Raw genomic sequence first — 12,262 nt, 5'->3', positions numbered from 1 at the left:
GTGCTCGCCTGTGAGAGAGAGGTGCTGCAACATCTGAATGTGAACATCGTCCAGCTATGGGGAGGAGGATTGGGATGAAATGAGAGCCTGATCTAGCTCCCTCAGAGAGGAGAAAGATAGCATCTGAGCCACCTCCACTCATTTCTGAGGAAGGAAGGTCGAGTCATAGTGAGTGGAACTCTAAACCTCTGCAAAATAGCAATCCAACATGTTGGAAATAGCTGTGGGGTGCACAATGACACCACCTGCTACAGTCAGGCCAGAAATCGGAGGATGGAACTCGGTCCCAGAGAGCAGATGGAGGTCGCCCCCAAATGACAGAAGGGGGAGTGGAACTGTAAAAAGAACTACTACATGAAATCCAGCTAGCTTTTTTTTGCTATCACAAAAGACTGCAACGACGTTGCGCATGCAACTGTTTATAATGAACACAGTTTGCCATCGTAGGATGACAGTTAAAAATGCAGAGAGCACACCTTCGTGCGTGAGACGCACTACGGCACGGCTCGCTCCACCGAGGGACCGGTACGTGGCGAGATGAATATAAAGTGTGAGGCACAGAATGTTCTGCAACGGTAAGGATAACGGGCGTAAGATACTCTAACTGGTCATCACGACGGGAAATATTGTTCGTTGAAGGTTGCCAGGAAGTAACAGAGCTTCCAGTCAGCCTTAGGAAGCTGCCATTTGGGCTTACGCGTGGGTGGGGTAGGAGTCAGCAGATTGATAGCACACGGGAAATAGACACTCAGAAGAGTACGTGTCAGAGAGAACAGACAGGCAAGCTGGGTAGTGCAGAAAGAGAGGTCCAACTGAAAACAGACGTGTGGGGAGCCTGAAAGGAACGTGGATGCTCCAATGGGGTCAAGTTGACTGAGAATGTCAGCCAAGTGGGCACCTCTCGTGCAGGTTTTGGAAGAGTGTCAATGGGGACGGTGTGCATTAAAGTCCTGGAGCACCAAAAAGGGGCAATGGAATTGATCAAAAGGTTGGAAAAGTCTGCCCCGGTGACACCAAATAACGGAGGATGTAGATGTCGCAAAGAGAAACGCTGAAGCGAGGGAGGATAATACGGACTGCGACAGCTTGCAGCCGAGTGTTCAGTGAGACAGTTTGACTACGAATGTCATCCGAGACGAGCAGCACGACTCCCCCACGAGATGGAACGCCCTCCTCAGAGTGAACATCAAAGTGGACCAGAGAACAAAGCAGTCACAAGGACGCAATTTTGTTTCTCGGACCCAGAGAACAAATGGTCATTGCGATTCCAAGAGAAGCTGTAATTCCTCCTTTTTAGAGCTAATGCCACAAACAGTCCATTGGAGATTAGGCGTAACATGGATTTGGGAGGAGGGAACTAAAGAAGGGCAGTCACATCGACAGCTGCCAAGTGCCACCCTTCGATGATTCATTGCTACAGGGTGCAGAGTTTGGAACATCCTGTTCCATAAGACCTACAAATGCATCAGCATTCTAATTGGGTCGGCGTGCAGATTCCAGGGCAGAAAGGTGACAGGTGGTGCACAATGGCGATACGGACCGTCACGCAGTGACACTGAATGGGATCTCTAAGTCGGGGAAGGAGAAGACCGTTTGCCTTTGTTTGATTTCTTAGAGCTTTTGCAGTTGGCAGATGAAGACTCAGGTGTCTGTCCACTGGAGGGACAGAAAAAGTCCACAGGAGTAATCCTTCCGTCCTTTCCAGCCCGCCACTCGTGTAGCAGGTATTTCGCCTCCAAAGGCAAAGATTTGGTGGCTCGTCGGACAGCTGGAGGAGAAGACGGGCATGCTACCACGACTCTGGGTGACTTTACAACCACCGAATTTGAGGTCGCACGTCTGGATGGCCGCAAAACAGAGGGCTTTCAAGTAGCGGACAACTTGCAAACGACAGGAAAAGGTGCTTTTTCCTTCACCCGGATCTCCTAGATGGCCCACTCATTGACATACACGGGATATTCTCGGGACGGGGTTGCACGGTCACCGTTGCAATTGATACAGTGGGCAGGAGGCGGCAGACAATCACCCTCGTGAGCATCCCTACCACAGATTACACATTTGGCTGTGTTTAAACAGGACATGAGAGTGCGGTTGTAATGTTAACACTGGTAGTAGCACATTGGGTTTGGAATGTAGAGTTGGACCGTGATCAGTTCACAGCCTGCTTTGATGTCTGATGGAAGCACTATTCTATCAAAAGTCAGAAGAAAAGTATGTGTAGGCACTAATGTTGCAACAACCTTTTTCATTATCTGACGGACTGCAGCGACGCCTTGAGCAAAGGGGTATGTAAATAACAATACACGAAGAATACAGCGTTCAAGAGGCCTCAACTCGAACAGGATAGCTGTGGACGGCGAAGCTGCGAGCAGTTGTTGAGCTTCAAAATCGCAATTGGTCTCCTAAACCAAAGTGTCGTCGCTTAAATGAGAGCAAGATTTCACAGGGCCTGCAACTGCATCTATACCTTTCTGAATAATAAAGAGATGGACCGTAGCAAAGAACTGATCATCATTCCGTGATACCATGAGAACCGAGGTGCAACTGGGAGATTCTCGGAATCTTTAGCTTCATTCCATTTACTTTTAGTAGATGTAATCCCAGGTGGTGATAGACTCACTGTGAGAAAATCCCCCACGACTGCAACATCTCCAAAGGTACACTCCTTCCAACTGAGGGTCCCCCTTAGAGGGAGCCTCGCCCACCTTGAAGCATCAACTAATTTAATAAATAATTCGTAGCTTTTCGCTTCTCGTTCAAAACTACTGCAGTCTTCTCGGCATTAAGGAAGATCTGCAGTGGACTGACAACTGGTGTTGGGACTAGCAGTTGGTCTGCAAGCAAACAGTAAAACATACTGCATATAAATGAAGGTGACACTTTGCTGTAGATGTAGGGAACATGCAGCAGTCCTCAGCACTTAGTAGGCCTGGGTCAGTTGCAAAGTCTAGCAGAAAGAAGAAGGTTCTGCTGCTAGGCAGTTCACACGATAGAGGTGGCCAGCAGTTGCATGAAGTGTTGGTGAGTGAGCACCAGCTCACCAGCATGGTGAAGCCTGGTGCAGGGTTGGCTCAGGTCACTGACAGCATAGGGGAGTTATGGAGAATTTTACAAGGAAGGATCAGATAGCGACAGTGGGTGGAGCAGACAACAGTCTTGATAGGGACGGGGAGTATTATTGTATGTGGTAACCGGGTAAAGACAGCTACTCGAACTGGTGGCACTAATGAGCATTTCATGCAACAGTTCCAGCATCACGATCGGACCCATCTTAATGCGACAGTTAGGCGCGTTAACATGGAGCTGAAGGAGGCACTGCTGGCGGAGGGCACGGATCACATTTCAGTGGCGCCAGTTGTGTATCTATAGACTGGGTTTCACTAGCACCAGCATCTCAAAAGGTATAGGAAGCGGAGGCTGGCAACACCTGTAAGCGACAGTGCAGTGGGTGGTGGTGAGATCACTCATGGAAAAATTCCTGTAGTAGTTGGTGTTACAGCTGCACCTATTTTAGATTGAAATCAGCTGATAGGTACACCTGCTTAAAGGAAATCCTTCTAACTAAGGACTGACCTACAGAGGATGTCATGTTTCCAAGTAGAGAAGGAATTAGCATATTTCATCAAAATATTGCTGTGCGGTGTGGGATCCGCATCAGGTGGGACTGACGGATGACATCCCAAAAGTTTAAAGATGAGCAGCTCGTTTTGTATTATCGCGAAATAGGGGAGATAGTGTCACAGACATGATACATGAATTGGAGTGGCAATCATTAAAACAAAGGCATTTTTCGTGGTGACAGGATCTTCTCAAGAAATTTCAATCACCAGTTTTCTTCTGCAATTGTGAAAACATTATGTTGGCACCCACCTACATCGGGAGAAATGATGATCATGATAAAATAAAAGAAATCTGCGCTCGCACAGAAAAATTTAAGTGCTCATTTTTCCCATGTGCCGTTAGAGAGTGGAACGACAGACAGCTTGAAGGTGGCTCATTGAACCCTCTGCCAGGTACTTTATTGTGAATAGAGTAATCACGTAGATGTAGATGTAAGAGGTATTAGAGATAAAGTTAGTAAACTGCTTATAGATGTTGACTCTGAAATTATTGGCATATCGGAGCACAACTTAAATAATTTGACAATTCAGAGGCTTCCTTTACCAGGATACAGATCAGTTGGCCGTTTTTCAAGGAGTTCCTTGCATAGGGGGGAGTGGCTATGTACGTAGAAAATAGTATTCCATTTGAGTCCATAGATGTATCATGGCACTGCACGGAACAGACATTTGAATGTTGTGCAGGGGCAGTTGAACTTAATGAAACTAAACTTCTAATTGCTGTTGTTTGTAGGTCCCCTAACTCCGACTTCAGAGCATTTTTGCTTAAGTTAGAGAGGGTTCTTGATTCACTTTGTTGGAAGTACCAAAAAGTAGTTCTATGTGGTGACGTCAATATTAATTTTTGTACATGATTGTCTAAGAAAAAGGATGTTGGTAGATCTCCTAAATTTATATGATCTGATGAAAACTGTGTTTTTTCCATCTAGGGTGCAGGGGAACAGTAGCACAGTCATAGACAATATTTTTATTCACTCTTCATTACTAGAAGGGCGTTCTGTTAGTAAGAGGGTGAATGGCCTTTCAGACAATGATGCACAAATTTTAACACTAAAAGGTTTTTGTAGTCAAACCAATGTCATATTTAATTATAAACTACGTAGAAAAGTTAATCCAACAGCAGTAGAGTGTTTTTCAAAACTTGTCAAGGAACAAGAGTGGCAAGATGTTTATAGTGCTGATATTATAGATGATAAATAAAATGCTTTCCGTAACACATTTCTCATGCTCTTTGAGAGTTGCTTTCCATTAGAACATTCTAAACGGGGTACTAGCAGTAATGGACAGCCCGGTTGGCTGACTAGTGGGATAAGGATATCACGTAGAACAAAGCGGGAATTATATCAAAATGTTAGAAGTAGTCACAATGAAACTACAGCAGCCCATTACAAACAGTATTGTAAGGTGCTTGAAAATGTCATTAGCAAGGCAAAGAGTATGTGGTATGCAAATAGAATAGCTAATTCACAGGATAAAATTAAAGCCATTTGGTCAGTTGTTAAGGAAGTGTCTGGTCAGCAGCAAAAGGTCAAAGATATAAAGTCAGTTCACAGTAATAATATTGTTGTTACTGATAAATCAGATATATGTACAGTATTTAACAACCATTTTCTGAGCATTGCTGGTGAATTAAATAAACATTTATTTTCTGCAGGGAATCATAACTTTCTTGGCAAATTCCTTTCCGAGATTGATGTCTGAAATACTCTTCTGTGATTCAGACAATGGGAAGATTGAGTCGCTGATTAAATCACTCAGGACTAAGGACTCAGATGGATATGATGGAGTGCCTAGCCATATTTGTAATTTTTCCTTTAGGAACGGTCAGTTTCCTGAACAATTAAAGGATTCAGTAGTAAAGCCACTTTATGAAAAGGGAGAAAGGGATAATGTAAACAATTTTAGACCTATTTCTATGCCATCAGTGTTTGCTAAAGTTATGCAAAGGCTGTGTATGTAAGGATAATTGATCATTTTATATCACATTATTTGCTATCAAATGTACAGTTCGGCTTTAGCAGTCATTTAACAACTGAAAATGCTGTATTTTCTTTTGTCTGTGGGGTACTGGATGGGTTAAATAAAAGGTTTCAAATGCTAGGCATATTTTTTGATTTAACTAAGGCATTTGATTCTGTTGATCACAAAATATTGCTCCAGAAGTTGGACCCTTACGGAACACAGGGAGTAGCTCACAATTGGTTCACCTCTTACTTTAGCAACAGACAGCAAAAGGCCATTATTCACAGTGTTGAGAATGTCTGATGTGGGGTCTGAGTGGGGTACTGTCAAATCGGGGGTGCCCCAGGGTTCAGTGTTGGCCCCCTACTATTACGGGTGACACTCAAATAATTGTGTGTGCTGATGATACTAGCTTGGTAGTAAAGGACGTTGTGTGCAACACTGGCTCGGTTTCAAATAATGCAGTACATGACCTCAGTTCATGGCTTGTAGAAAATAAACTAATGCTAAATCACGGTAAGACGCAGTTTTTACAGTTTCTAACACGCGGTTCAACAAAATCTGACATTTTAATTTTGCAGACTGGGCATATGATTAGTGAAACTGAACAGTTCAACATTCTAGGTGTTCCAATAGATAGTGAACTGTCGTGGAAAGCCCATTTTCATGATCTTATTCAAAGACTTACGGCTGCATTTTTACTATTCAAATGGTGTCTGAAGTGAGTGATTCTTAGGCACTAAAATTAGTCTACTTTGCTTATTTTCATTCGCTTATGTCGTATGGTATTATATTTTGGGGTAACTCTTCCCATTCTAAATGGATATTTTTGGCTCAGAAACGAGTGGTTCAGGCATTAAGTGGTGTAACTTCATGAACCTCTTGTCGACCCCTGTTCACGATTCTGGGTATTTTGACATTGCCCCCCCCCCTCTCCCTCTCCCTCATTCCCTCCCTCTTTTTCCCAAGAATATTCAGCTTTCGATCAGTTAATTCTTGGCAGAAATTCAACCTGCATTTGGATCGGACTTCCTTAACTCTTGCGCAGAAAGGTGTGCAGTGCACTGCTGCATCCATTGTCAATAAGCTACCACTCGAATTCAAAAATCTTAGCAGTAACCATGCACTTTCAAATCGAAACTGAAGAGTTTCCTCAGGATCACTCCTCCTTTTCTGTCGAGGACTTCCTTGAAAAATTAAGCTGATTCTTGTTGTATTGTTGATCGCGTTTGCATGGACTTATGGAATTGACTTTTTTGGGTTCATAAACATTTTATTTTTATCTGTTATTACTTTTATGTTGTAATTTCATTTACTGACACATTCCATGACCTTGGAGATTTGCTCCTCAATTTGGTCCTACAGAAGGCGATGTGTAAGGGAAAAAAAAACATTAAAAAGAAAAAAGATCCACTGCTGGCCACAGAGTACTGGAAGCAGTAGCAATGACAAGGCACCTCAGAGTAATGGGTCTGGAGTGGGCTGCAGTGCAATGACTCTATAACAAATATATAGGAATAGCAGATGCCAGGCTGATATTCAGGTGAAGAATGTTAAAGAAATTTAATTCACGCACAAAACAGTTGCCCACAAAATATTTATTTGGCAAATTCTTGAGTATTGCTCATTATGTGTGACCATTATCAGGTTAGATTAATGGAAGAGAGAGATAAGGCCTCACAATACTGGCATTTTTCCTCGTGGGATCATTTAGTTGGCAAGAGGGCATTATGGGGATGCTCAATGAACTACACTGTCAGATGCTGTAAGAGGGGTATTGTACGGCAGTGAGAGGTTAATGTGTAACATAATACTTCCTCCCATACATACCTCACAAAATATACATGATGTACTGTTAGTGAATGGAACAGGGCAGGGGGATTGATTGTGATGCTGGAAGTACCCTCCTCCAGCCACCGTAAAGTGGTTTGAAGAGTACAGCCGTAGACGTAAAGGTGTATAAGGCTGCTTTGGGGACTTAATACAAGTATCACTGTTTGTAAATGGATTGACAAATTGTGAACATGTACTGAAATCAAGTGTACATTGTATTAATGCCAAATGAAGATTTTTGCCAGACTGGGACTCGAACCCAGATTTCCTGCGACTGCCTGAACCGCTTTGGCTACCTGTGCACACCTCCAGACAGATCTAAACTCCTGTATGTCATGTTACCCATATCCCCTGTACTTCCACTTAGTGATACCCACACAGGGAGACAGAAATTTTTTATTATTGTCATTATAGCCCAGCTAGGCGTACTCTTACTATACCAGAAATTTACGCAAGTCTGTGTGTATACATGACATACTCTTTCTATGGGGTCAATCAATAAACTATTCTCCCAATCAATTTCATAACAAGTGACAAACAATCAGTTATCTTTAAAGGTAATGATAAGGGAAACGATTAATTCGCCCCAACACTTCACTTTAGATTTTGCATTTATTGTCACACCCTTCAGCGCAAACCACAGAACACAAAAGTGTAACAATGAGAGAATATTTGCACTTTTAATATTTGGTATATAACTTATGAATTACTTAATAAACAATCTATGATTACCCCTTTAAACAAACATATATTTAAGACCATAAACAATAAGGATCAACAGTTAATAAAGTCCCATAGAACTAGGACGATCAATCATTAAGAATTATGGCCACAGATTAAAGAAAATTCATCTAAAGCAATTGACATCAATAGCAAATAAGTCAAATCTCAGCAAATGTGTCAAAACCAAGTCTCTCAGTTCTATAACAATGTCGGATCGTCGAATACGTCGGACTACTGACATAGAAGGCTAAATTTTACTAAACAGCAATTTCTCCAAACCTAGAACTATCTTAATAGTGTACAATCCTTAGGTTATCCAGAACTACTCTAATTCGCCTTTCTTGGGGATAACGGTAGAATAGATAAGTAACCTCTTACTTCATTCTCCTGGAACACTGAGCAGCAATACACGCTCGGGCAACTCTTACCCCAGCGTGGCTCGGGAAAGAGGATGGCTCCACCAGGAGGAGGAAATATTTACCCAAACTGGAAAGGGAACTCATCTAAAACGAGCCACTAAGCTGGACGAAGACCAGTTGGTGATTTTTAATTATCACCCAAAGCCTGCTGGCCAGCAGATGAAAATTACAGAGGCAAAGGTAGCTTTATTTGTGCTCACAAGAATTGGTAACTTCTGCAAATGAGATTCCGACAGAACTCCCACCGTAGTATCAGTAGGAGAATTCGGGAGAGAGGAGAGCAAGTCAACAATGGTCTCTACCCTAAAGACCCAACATTTCAGACAGACCGAGAAACCGACATGAGTCATGACTAGAAGGATTACCAAACAGAAACTCTAGCACTATGTTAAATGTAACTAAATAGAGCGCTTAAATGCCACTGGGACCAAACTCGTTAACACAAGAATGTGTACACAATAATAGTGACTAAAGTCTCTGTACTAAAACACAACAGATATTAGCGAACATTAACATAATCTCGCATTTCAGTCATCCATAAAATTAACTGGTTGCAGTTCACTGTATCTCTCCACCAGACAGTAAAAGGTTATTTAAACATTTTACAATGTGCTTATCCAAACAGTGACCTACGCTGTCCATGGGAAAACAACGGCTTGCCAGAGGTCCACAGCCAAAAAATTTTCCTTTCTTTTTTTGCTTTCCTTTACGACACACGCCATAAGTGAGTCAGCATGGCGTTCAAATGCACAATCCTGCAAGGCAGCAGTAACACACACGCAAGGCAATTTCCGATTAGAAACTCAAAGCAGAGAAACGTTGCCACACAGTTATTAATAGCTCCCACAACACCGGAAGATTGGCCCTGCCAGATGACGACCGTTGCACTAACTAGATGAAAAATCTTACTTTCAGTGACACCACCACCACCTGGAGGCTAATGGCAGCTGCAGACAGACTTCATAGCTTCCCCAGCCCATGAATGGCAACCAAACATTGTCCACAGATTTACAGCCTCTTGTGTCCTAATGTCCCAGTTTTTTGGATCCATTCAGACTTAGCATAGAGGGACCAAGCACCCCACTGCAGAACACTCGTCCAGGGCCAAACACTCGTCTCAACTATCTCGCCTGCCCTCGGCGTGGCACACAGCACCTCCTTGCACCAGGTGCGCTAGTAGCAGGCTCGTGGAAGCTCCATAATGCCCTCTAGGAAAGCGCAGAAACTCCTAACAGAAGTAAAACGAGGGAAAAAACAGGAACCGTGGCAAACGACACGGTTCAATATGCTGCCTGACATTGTATAAATTATTAATTTTTATGAATTCATTTCCTGATATTTATAACAGCTGTAATCGTCAAAACAGTGTCAGTTTCTGGACATTATAATGGTATAAACAGAGACATTGTTAAGTCAACTATCATTGCACTACAGCACCACTCCCTGAACTATGTAGTATTACATACCATCTCAGAGCAATGAAACATATCCCTGTACAGCTTACTTAGGAATGATGTGAATGAAAGGCATGAAATAATTTATTGCCGAGGAGAAGGTAGAAATGAATCGGTGAGTGCAGAAACCACTTCAGTCACAAAAATGCACAAAATCGTTTTCAATGAAAAGATGCTTAGAAAGGCAAGATGTGTGTCAAGTGCATAGACCACGTTACTCTGTTGAGTAGATTCGTAGATACAGGGTGTCTTTTGTAACGTTGAGCACAGAAATAACACGAGTCAGTCACTGACGCGGTTTCTGCTCCCGCCGCTAGATCGCATGACCGGTCTTGCCCCTTTTACCGAGCATGAGCTAGGTGTTTACCATCCTAAACAGCTGCTGTTATCAAAGTCTTTGTTTTGCTGATCATTTTCAATGTGTTCCGTGCTTAATGTTTCCCATTCTATGTTCAATATGTCTGTGAGTACCACAAGCAGTGAAAGTGATCCTGAAACAGCTCCTAAGAAGAGGAGCATAAATGAAAAAAAAAAAAAACATCGAAGAAACAGCATCACAGCCTCTAAGGTTTGTGGGGTTGAACATATCAGCTGGAAAGGGCATCTCATCCCATCTAGAACAACAGGTGCTGCTTGTAACTGTAAATTACAAATCTTTATTAAGTTTAATGGTGATGACAAATCGGAATTTGTTGCTAATTTAAATCAGTTGAAATCAAAAGACAAGCAAGATATTTTCTTACAACAACTGATTGAGAAACACGCAATTAAGCACCGTAGACTTGTTCTGAACAGCCTAGATTAACAGCAGCCAGTTTCCAATATTTCTTACTATACAGAGGAGAAAGGGAAAGGTTATCTAAGAAAGCGTTTATTTCATTCTACGGCACTACTGAGCACTGTTCGAAGGCTTCCTGATCTCCTAACAGGGTAAATCACCTCAAGGCAAACGAGGTAAAAATCTCAAGAAGAACATGATTTCTGCTGAAGTTTGTTCTAAAATACATGAGCACATTTCATCATTCCTCACCAAGGTTACCCACTATGGCACCAAAGATATCAGTTACATTGATGACATTAAGTGGTAGCGCAAATATTTGTTTTGCAATGCAGTATTGGCTTGAGTAACACCTCGGGCAGCTTGTACAAGTTAAAGTGCACCAGCAGACACTTCTACATCACCGTAAGTATGAGTTACAACATGAAGCCTCCAACACTGCACAGTCAGGTTAATGGGAGCCTCTGAGTATGCAACGTTAAAAATCATTAATCGAGAATATACTCAAGAATGTATATATCTGAACTCTTGAAAAAAAGCTGTTAAGATTTTTTTTAGTGTAATGATATCTCCACTCAGAAAACACACCAGTACATGATTATGTAATAAGTGTTCATGGTTGCTAATCCAGATGAAAGTTAATTCAAGAGTAGGGAAGAATAATTAATAAGCAATATTTCAAGAATAAAACTTAAGTAATATGTATTAACTGTTTTTTGCCACCCAGAGCCCTATCACAATGAGGAAGTGTTTGCGGATTACGACCTGTTGTAATCCTCCAAAATTAATCACTACTCTACGCACGGATGCACAGGAGATATTTTTGAGCAAGTAAATACAATGACCAGGTATGACAACTCACTTTGCAGGATTACAGTACATTCACAAAAGTCACACAGAACAATTGTGCTACATTAAATATGTGAAATGAACTGATGCTTACTACCTTTGTAAAACAACTTGGCACCACAGGGCTTCCACAGTGAGAGACTTTTTCATTGGGTGCTTCAGCTACAATTTGGTGTCTTCCAGCTGTCCAACTTTGATAGGATCTGGAATATTTTCAAAATCTGTCTTCGATTTGGAAGGAATAGGCCGAGCGTAAGTGTGGTCAAACTCACAGGTGGTGCGATCTTGCACACTTCCCTTCACAATGCCTATAATATAAGAAAATTAATCATGTTAACTTCAGAATGAATGGTTAAGTGGAGTGGTGAATTGGGGAGCGGATCGGGGCAGGAGGAGGAAATAGCGATCGACAGACAATGTTATACTGTGTTAATAAAATGAAGCTGTATGCTCAGTGGAAATGCAAACCTTGAGGAATGACCAATGGACAAAATAACTAAACAATACAAAATTATTACAATGGCCGAACGAAAACCAAGAAACAAATGGTACTACCACCACCACCATCACAGGGGAGATGCGGCTGGGAATATTGCGAAAAATGGCTTCAAAAATATTAAAAAA

At 42.1% G+C, this 12,262-nt stretch overlaps 1 protein-coding gene across 1 annotated transcript in view; it reads right to left on the bottom strand.

The window, feature by feature from the left end:
- LOC126295379 (uncharacterized) overlaps window positions 1-11,840 on the bottom strand; it is a 188,941-nt gene extending 177,101 nt beyond the window's left edge. Inside the window, exon 1 of the mRNA XM_049987863.1 lies at window positions 11,736-11,840. The gene's annotated coding sequence lies outside the window, so the exon portion shown is untranslated. The remainder of the gene's footprint in view (window positions 1-11,735) is intronic.
- Window positions 11,841-12,262: the final 422 nt, after the last annotated feature.

The sequence above is a fragment of the Schistocerca gregaria genome, chromosome 11, assembly GCF_023897955.1.
Source record: "Schistocerca gregaria isolate iqSchGreg1 chromosome 11, iqSchGreg1.2, whole genome shotgun sequence".
NCBI lineage: Eukaryota > Metazoa > Arthropoda > Insecta > Orthoptera > Acrididae > Schistocerca > Schistocerca gregaria.
Note: the sequence above shows the minus strand (reverse complement) of the source record. Positions and strands in the feature narration are given on the sequence as shown.